Below are 9,662 nucleotides of genomic sequence, written 5' to 3' on the forward strand. Positions count from 1 at the left end.
GATCCATCGCTGGCATCGGATCTTCAGCCCTCGGATCCATCGCTGGCATCGGATCTTCAGCCCTCTGAGATTGTTCCCCATCACTGGCCCCTTTGGTCTGAAATCATTTGTTCCTGTGCCATCATCCTGGAAGGCTTTCCTTGGGTTGGGCCTTTCCTGCCCGTTCCTCAGTTTACCCTGGGGCTATACGTCTCAAGCTGGAACTGCCATGAGTCCTAAGTGCTGCGGTTGCCTACCACATGGCTCAGGATTTCAGAGAGTCTCAGTTTGTGACATTTCTTCCCTGTGACCATGTGAGCATGGTCTTAGTTACTATTCTATTGCTATGCAAAAACACGATGACTAGGAGAACTTATAACAGACAGCATTTAATTGGGGCCTAGTTTACAATCTCAGAGGGCCATGGCAGGGAGACAGGCAAGGTGCTGAGGGCAAGGTGACAGGCAAGGTGCTGAGGGCAAGGTGCTGGGGACAAGGTGACAGGCAAGGTGCTGAGGACAAGGTGCTGAGGGCAAGGTGACAGGCAAGGTGCTGAGGGCAAGGTGACAGGCAAGGTGCTGAGGACAAGGTGCTGGGGACAAGGTGCTGAGGACAAGGTGACAGGCAAGGTGCTGAGGACAAGGTGCTGAGGGCAAGGTGACAGGCAAGGTGCTGAGAGCAAGGTGCTGAGGGCAAGGTGCTGAGGGCAAGGAGACAGGCAAGGTGCTGAGGGCAAGGTGATGGACAAGGTGCTGAGGACAAGGTGCTGAGGGCAAGGTGACAGGCAAGGTGCTGAGGGCAAGGTGATGGACAAGGTGCTGAGGACAAGGTGCTGAGGGCAAGGAGACAGGCAAGGTACTGGGGACAAGGTGACAGGCAAGGTGCTGAGGACAAGGTGATGGACAAGGTGCTGAGGACAAGGTGCTGAGGGCAAGGTGACAGGCAAGGTGCTGAGGGCAAGGTGCTGGGGACAAGGTGACAGGCAAGGTGCTGAGGGCAAGGTGACAGGCAAGGTGCTGAGGACAAGGTGCTGAGGGCAAGGTGACAGGCAAGGTGCTGAGGGCAAGGTGCTGAGAGCTTACTTTTTTTTTTTTTTAAAGATTTATTTATTTATCTTATGTATATGAATTCACTGTACTTCAGATACACCAAAACAGGGCATCAGATCCCATTACAGATGGTTGAGAGCCACCATGTGAGTGCTGGGGATTGAACTCAGTACTTCTGGAAGAGCAGTCCGTGCTTTTAACCACTGAGCCATCTCTCCAGCCCTTATAACATGCCAATAAGAGTTTACATCTTATTGGTATGTTGGAAGCAAAGAGACTGCTAACTGGGAATGGTGTAGAATTTTGAAATCTCAAAGTCCACCCACCAGGAGACACACCACCCCCAGCCAGGCCACACCTCCTAATCCTTGCAGAACAGTCATTCAAATATATTCACCTGGGGCCATTCTCATTCAAATCACACAGGAGGTATCTGTCCTTGTTCTCCTTTATGCTTAGTTTATCTTTATTCTTGTGGGTTAGTAAGCACGAGGGATGTTTAATTTTATAGTAATATTTCATTCAAGCTCAATTATCTACTTATTTTTATCTGAATAGATTTATACTTTGTTATTGTAAGACTCTGACGAGCCTTGGTTTACCAGAGACCCCCTGAGTGAATCACATGGAGCCTGATCGATGCAAAGAACATGAGGATTTTTATTTCAGTGCACTGAGGCTGTCCCTGACCCTGAGGAAAGGAGGCGACCCCACGCAGCTTGTTCAATGAGCTTTTATACAGCTTTCAGGGCAGCAGCCGTTAGACACAAGGTGAGTGGTAGAACAGGGTGACTTTTTAAACTTATTGGTCTTCAGGGAAAGAGGTGGCAAGGACTTCCCTTGTCTGAAGGTGGGCAGAGGTCTGTCCTGCAGGATGTGTCCCCATCTGCAGGTTGGTGCTCACCCTGTGATCTGAGGAATGTTAATTAGCCTTTCCCTTCTGGAGAGTTCTGCTGCCTTCCTAAAGTTCCTGGCCCCCTGGTGTTTTTCTCAGAAGTCCCTGTTTACTCGGATCTTACATGATAATAGTTTATTGTTACTTTTTAGCTCGACCTACAAACCACTCCCTACTTTCCTAGCTGGAATCCCCTTCTGCTGCCTTCCGGGCACTACTTCATCCTTTGGTCATTTCCTTTCTGGTCCATGATGTTTTGGGTTCAGTTTTATAGTCTTCACCCAGCTCTGTAATCATCTTTTTTTTTTTTTTTCAATTAACTGATTCCTTTCAGTGTAAGCTAGTTCTTACAGGCTATAACTGTCGCAGACTCCAAGGCAACTCAGTGAATGGAGACAGAAACTGTATGGGTGTCTGTGTGGAGGCATGCATACCCGGTCTATATTTGCATATATATTACCAGAGATCGTGAATTCACACTGCTTTCCTTCCATCTCAACAGCTCAAGGCTCCTTCTAGTCCCCCCCCCACACACAATTGCAATACCCAAGATTGATAATGAAAAAAAATCACTATTCTACATCATTAATACATTCATCATTTCATTTAACCCCCTGCACTGTGCCACCCTTCCAGCCTCTGCCACTCCGAGACACACCCCTGCACTCTGTTCCAAACAGCTATGGCTCTTGGCACTGGGCTGCCCTGGGCCTGGCAATACCTTTCTCACCCCACATGGCTCTAATTACCTGTGGTGGACAGTCCTCTGCGGGGCTTGGATGGTGAGCTCATCTCCTGTGGGGGTAACCTCCCCATCCCTCCTGGATGCTGGGTCCAACCTTGGACTCCCCTCACACTGGTAAGCAAACCTACCTTTCTGCCCTGTTTAGTGGCTTTCTTTTGGCACTAACTTGTTCAGTAAGGAAGGAAAGAGGTAGTTTTGTTTATCTTTTAAAGTAAAATTTAAAAATAGATGTGGTGTTGAATACAAATAACAATTTTTGTAAAGACAGAAAGGGAGAGAAAGGCTTTCTGGTCAATGGTGCGCTTTTGTACAGCTGGTGCTGGGTAAGCAATCAGGGATTGTGTTCGCCTTTAAATCTAGTAGAAGTGGCTTTCCTTAGTGGGTGAGAGAATCAATAGTCTCAAGAAGGACTTCTATTGGCCTAGCCTAGGCACAGCAGAGGGACTGGCCCTCAATACCAACTGCACCATGCCTTGTGAATGACTGCACCCATCCTTCCCAGGGCCCCAGGGCCTCCTAGTGCCTGACTCCCTAGGCAGCCTGAGCAACCTGACCCTCAGAGATATTTCTCCTCTGCTGCATAAAAGATAACCTCATAGGAGGCTTCATCATTTATTTTCAGAGCATTGAAAATAAACTTGTGCTTGCATTTAGAATCCTGTTTAAATTGATGCCCTGCTGCTTAGGAGGGTGGATTTAAATATTATTCATGAGTTCTGTGAGAATTTGGGTGATGATTTTATCCTGGGCAGAAATTTCGGATGATTATAAAGGCAAACACGAGATTTTAAAAAATACTGTTTACTCATGGGCTCAGGGAGTGAAAGAAGTTTGTGTGAGTGGTCTGTGAGCTACAGTTTAGCAGAGCTTGGCACCCAAAGCCAGGTAGGGACTGCACTTAGGGACAGGCTCCTCTTTAAGTCAAACCTATCACAACTTGATGACCTTGCCCTCAGACCCAAGAAACAGTAACCAAGAAAGACCTGTGGAGCACTCGAGGGTTTAGAAACATTCTTACTTTTCTAAAAAGATTAGTGAAATTCTTGACTTTAAAAAAAGGGGGTGGTGGTGCTGGAGAGATGGCTCAGTGGCTAAGAGCACTGACTGTTCTTCCAAGGGTTCTGAGTTCAATTCCCAGCAACCACATGGTGGCTCACAACCATCTGTAAAAGGATCTGATGCCCTCCTCTGGTGTGTCAGAAACTGCTACAGTATAGTGTACTCATATAAATAAAATAGATCTTAAAAAAAAAAAAAGTCAGGCAGTGATGGTGCATGCCTTTAATCCCAGCAGTTGGGAGGCAGAAGAAGGAGGATTTCTGAGTTCGAGGTCGGCCTGGTCTACAGAGTGAGTATCCAGGACAGCCAGGACTATACAGAAAAACCCTGTCTGGAAAAACCAAAAACCAAACCAAACCAAACCACCAAAAAAACAAACAAACAAAAACCAGTACAAAACAAATACTGGTCCTGAAACCAAGTAAATAGAACTGCGGTTGAGAGAAATTTTAGAGCCCCTAGTTTTTACTTAGTGAAATTCTGCAGGCTCAGAGTATTATTCCCTAGGTCAGGAGGAGCCCTCTCTAGTGGCTGCCGACCTCCACCTGCCTTAAGTGGGTTGCTACTGGGGCTCAAGAGTGGACAAGCAGAGGGTCCGCCTGTTAATTTGACATCATAACTTGGTGTTCCTGGGCACTGAAATAACAATGTAGGAAAACTGAAAGAAACCCTTCATCAGGCACCCATAGTTTGTTTCACCCTGACCAAGGAAGAAAAAAGTGACTTTTCAGGCCAACCAGCCCTGAGGATGGCAGGGCTCAAAGGGGTTCCTGCGGGTTCGTGGGGACGAACCCGAAATCCTGGTGGGTCACTCTATGCCCATTAAGATGTCTTATAACAAAAGCTTCTCGTGAAAATTTCTAGGAAAAAAAAAAGAAGAAAAAGCCATTGTGTTGAGAGTCTTTGAAATACAAACGTACAAGACATAATTGTAGTAGATTAATTTTGCTTCAAGAAATAAGAAAGATCATAAAAATCCCTCGGTGGTTTTCTTTCTAATGATTTTGGTAGAGAATGAAGCAATTTTTTCCCAAACTGTAGCATGTGTAAGGATCTCCCAGGACCCTGCTTAGAATGCAGACTTCGCAGCTCCATTCCCAGAGAACAATTCAAATGCAGACTCAGTACTAGGAGTACAGTAGCGGGAGGGAAAGACAGCCTCAGAAAAGGCCAGGGCCCCTTTGCAGAAGAGCAGGGTGAACCCCGTGCTTACCCCGACAGCCATGGCCTCTTAAAGGTAGGCCGCTCTTCCTCTGGAAGGAGAAAAACCCACAGAAGTATGTCACAGGCGGTTTGAAACGAGCAAAAGCAAATGTTAGATTCCAAGCCTGCTGTTAAATCCAGTTATTTTATCCCCATCTTTTGTTGAGATGCCCAATTTGACAAGCTATAACTACCGGACCTACATTGATTATGTGTCTGTTCCTCTCCTCAGGACATTCCACATGTCTAGCTTTCTGTGTCTCTCTGGTCTTCCTAGACACAACTGTGAGAAGCTCCATATTGTTTGGTTCCGATTACTTTATCAGCATACTGCTTCTGGTTTTTCTGGGTGTCCCTGGAAGACCTGTTTGATCTGAATGCTCTCCTCTTGTAACCTTCCTCTCAAACTCAGTGGACCAGCCTTAAGAGTAGAGCTGGTCATGGTGGGAAAGCCGTGGGATTTCATCACTCTGAATATTGGACTGTTTGTGTGTGTGTGTGTGCAAGTACGAATGTGTGTTCAAGAGTCCATGCTTGTGAAATACAAGCATAAACAGGAATCGGTCTGAGCTCAGAGCAGAGTGAGAAAGTAAATGTTTGGTTTCTACACGGGACAAGGGACTGGGGTGCATATTTTACATATCGAAGCAGACCTAGCCTCCAGGTTCTCCCAGCATCCCTCAGTCCCTACCAGGCATGCCCTGCTTCCAGCCCTAAGCTTTCCTGCCCAGGGGCTAGGCTGCCCTCCCCCCAGAGGCTCTTCCCTATATAATCCAGACATTTCGGTCTCTCTTCTTTTTCTCCTTCTCTTATCTCTGCGCGAGCGCTCCCACCCCCACTGTTGTGATCATAAAAAGATAAAGAAATATTAGGGGCTGGAGAGATGACTCAGCAGCTTAGAGCACTGACTGCTCTTCCAGAGGCCCTGAGTTCAATTCCCAGCAACCACATGGTGACTCATAACTATCTGTAATTGGATCGAGTGCCCTCTTCTGGTGTGCCTGAAGACAGTCACAGCAATACTCACATACATATGATAAATTTAAAAAAAATTTTTTTTAGATTGTGTTCTATGGGGTGGGTGTTGAGGTATGGGGGAAGGGGTGCCTCGGCAGCCTATGCTTTCCCCCGAGGGACCAGCCACACGATGGTATAGCATGGAATAGAGTTTATTCAGAGCATGGGGAGGGGAGTTAAGAGAGTAACAGAGGCAGAGAAAGGCAGAGAGAAGTAGAAGCGGACCATGGCCACATGGAGAGAAGGGGAGCAAGGGGGCAAGAGGCAGGGGAGAGAAGTGGGAGTGAGAGAGAGTAAGAGTAAGGGAGGGAGGAGGGGGCAGGCAGCCCCTTTTAGAGTGGGCCAGGCCTACCTGGCTGTTACCAGGTAACTGTGGGGGTGGAGTCCACACAGAACACCAACACCCAGCCCTATGGTGATTTCCCGGGCCTCCTTCCTTGTGGCCACAGAATTGGCTTGAGAGCAGCTTCCAATAAACCTGCCTTTAATATATTCTCATCGGACTTGAATTGGCTCATTCCACCGGTGGAGAAATAACCTATCTGTTAAAGGAAGCAGGATCTGAGGACTTCTGAAAGGCAGCCCCTGCTTTTACCCTGAAGGAGTCTGAGTGAGTGAGCACCTCTCCCTGTTCCCGCCCATGCAGTAGCTTTGTTGACCAAACCTGATGGCACCAGTGGAAGTGACATGGAAATAAGACAGAAGACAGGCATCTCCGGAAGTAGAATTGTTCTGTTAATCAGAACAGTTGGGGTACACCAGTGTCTCCCGGGGAGTAGAGACTGTGTATGTGGCACAGGGGGCTTAGGGTTGTGTAGTACAGAAAACCTTAGGGATGGGAGATTCCACAGGCAGGTCAGTTCCTTGCAGTATCTGAGTGGTAAACACCAACGGGGCGGGGGCAGGGCGGGGAGGGGGAGATTGGGGGACCCCGACAGCCCACAGGTGCTATTAGTCTAGATTTTCTCAGCCCATCTGTGGCCATTAGGTCTTCTCCTTAGCCCTTCAGACAGAGAGGACTTTCTTAGGTCAAAAATTTCTGTTGGCCTTCTACCTATATGACCTATTTGTTTACAAAACCATTAGCATCTGAGGTATTATGGTTTACCCATGGAGGTCTGGGAGAAAGAGAGTACTTATGGACTCATCAGCGAGCACATGGGAGGGGCGTGTAAGCTGGCCAGGCACCATCGATTGCTGTCCGGGGCCTGGGAGACATTTATCCTTGCTTTTTCCGTGCACAGTTCCTGATTAATTTACTATTATTTCACATTGGAATACATAAGCCTTCTTGCCTCTGTAATTGTGTGACAATTTGATGCCCTCATGGTACCCTGGTGACCTTTTGAGTAATGATTTCCACAACTCTATCAAAGGCTTGTTGTGCTTCACTGGCAATGGCTACCTCTGCAAGTCTTATCTAGACTATGCAGGAAACTTTGAGTAATCACGCCTACTCTACACTAAGAGAATGAATGCTAAGTGTACAGGCTTTGGCTCTCACACCATAAACACACACGCCTAGCTTCCAGCCTTACTACTGAGACCCTGAAGGAGTCTGAATAAGTTAGCATCTCTCTCTGTTCCCGCCCGTGCAGTAGCCTTGTTGTTGACCAAACCTGATGGCATTGGTGGAAGCCTCACTCCAACTCCCGAGACTGTGTTCTCTCCTAGCACGTGACTCTCTTCTGAGAGGGCTGGCCCTGCCTTCCACCTGTGTCATCAGCACAGTGGAGGGCTTGACTAGAGAAGAGTCATCCTTGATATATAAGAAATCCAAGCTAAGACAGCCTATGAAGGGGCAGGAGAGGACAGACAGGGCCTGCCGGTATAGGGAGTGACAGGTTTGTGTGGCCCAGGATGAGTCAGGCTCATACACTGGACTTCATACAGGGGCGGAATAACAGCTATGTAGGGTCTGGGACAGCAGGTGTTGGACCACGGGATACGGAGAGGAGCGCCTTCTGCCTCTGGAATGCTACACAACTGAAGTGGAACTTGTGTGACACGGGTCCACACACAACTCCAGCTGAACCTGACACTGCTTTGAGTCTGATGTGAGAGTTTGACTCAGCGTGATTCTGGATCTTGCCATCATGTAATGGAGGCATGTTGCTGGGCAGCAGTAGAATTCATTCTCTAGACCAGGGCCTGGCTGGAGGCCTAGAGAACCACCCCTTGGACAGCAGCCCTGGCCCTTGGTGGACGGATGGCAAGAACACCCTGAAGGGAGACAGACCCTGAGGGATGTTCTAGCTCACACACAGACATCCCGGTGGGGCCCTGGCCTGAGACTCCATATCTTAAGGAAGCAATTCCAAGGCCCAAGAACTCCTTGGCCAGGTCTTAACACTGCGCTTCTCCAACAGCCAGCCACCCAAGCTAAACTGCAAGGCAGAGGCTCTAGCTCACTCTATGAGAGAGCAAAGGAAGATGTGAGGCAAGCGTTACCTTCCAGAGGACACAGCCAGCCACTCCTTGGAAGACAAAGGGTAAAAGAGAGGTTGTGTCCCGGCTGAGGAATGCCTGCCTCGTGGAAAGAAACCTGGAAGACAGAGAAGTGTCCCACCCTGGCTAGGTGCCAGATCTAAGGACACTGTTCATATTCACACAACCCTCACAACCCTGAACGACCTCTTCCATCGCCGCTGTGCTGGAGAGGCAGCCGGCACATGGAGGCTGGAGTGAGGCACAGCAAGAATTTAAGCTCAGTGAGTCTGGCTAGTGAAGGGCAGGAAGAAAGAAGAACCGGGAAGAAAACGAATAGCTTGCCTGTTGCCTCTTCGCTGGCATCCTTTAACCCTGTCCCTGTAACCAGGACTGTGTCAATGCTGCTCTTCCCAGACCTGCAGAACAACCCTCGGTTCTACTTGGAAAAAAAAAAAATTCTCCTGGGGTGGATGAAGCTTGCCTTCACTTCTGTGGGCTTCATCCTTGATGCTCATGGGTCGTCAGAGAGGCAGCTCCTCCATTTACAAGGCAAACCGTGCCTTTCCTTGTCTTTTAAAGAACCCAGAAGGCTTCTCACTTCAGGAAGGTGAAGCAATCACAGCTCCCAGCAATTGCTAATCAGCGCTGCCATCCCCACAGAGCTCCATTCTGTACCTCTGCTTTCCTAAGGGCCAGCGGAATAGCAAGGCTTTGGAGAAACGTGTTTCCCTACCCATGCTTCCACCTTAAAATTGTCCCCCCAACTCCCACAAGGAAGCAGAGCAGGAGGTCCCGAGGGCTTTATGTGCTTATTGTTGTTGTCCTACTTTGTCTCAGAATAGGTTGCAGGTGAGAGCACACACTGGGACCCTGGGCCTTCTTTTCTGATATAACCATAGCTGCTTCTCAACTCATCAGAGGATGACAGTGGGCAAAGCGGACTCGACGTAGCAGGAAAGACATGTCTACAGTCAGAGGCTGCAGACCAAGTCCTAGCATTTTCTACAACTGGGATCTTAGGCAAGCCATATCTCCTCCATAGAGTGAGCTAATAAAGCAGTGCTTTGTGTCTTTTTTTGTGGTGGTCTTGTTTTTATTTCAACTGGTTATAAGTACAAAGCAGTCCAGGAATAGACAAGCACCTTCAGCCAAGTTGCTTTGGCCAGCCCTCACAGCCTCCCATGGTCTCTCTGAGCATGGGTATGAGCTGGCTCTAGGTATCAAATAACCAAGGAATGAGCTGCCCAGGACAGAGACCAATTGGGGCAGGGCAACAGTGAATTTC

The sequence above is a fragment of the Mastomys coucha genome, unplaced genomic scaffold (assembly GCF_008632895.1).
Source record: "Mastomys coucha isolate ucsf_1 unplaced genomic scaffold, UCSF_Mcou_1 pScaffold14, whole genome shotgun sequence".
Taxonomy (NCBI): Eukaryota; Metazoa; Chordata; class Mammalia; order Rodentia; family Muridae; genus Mastomys; species Mastomys coucha.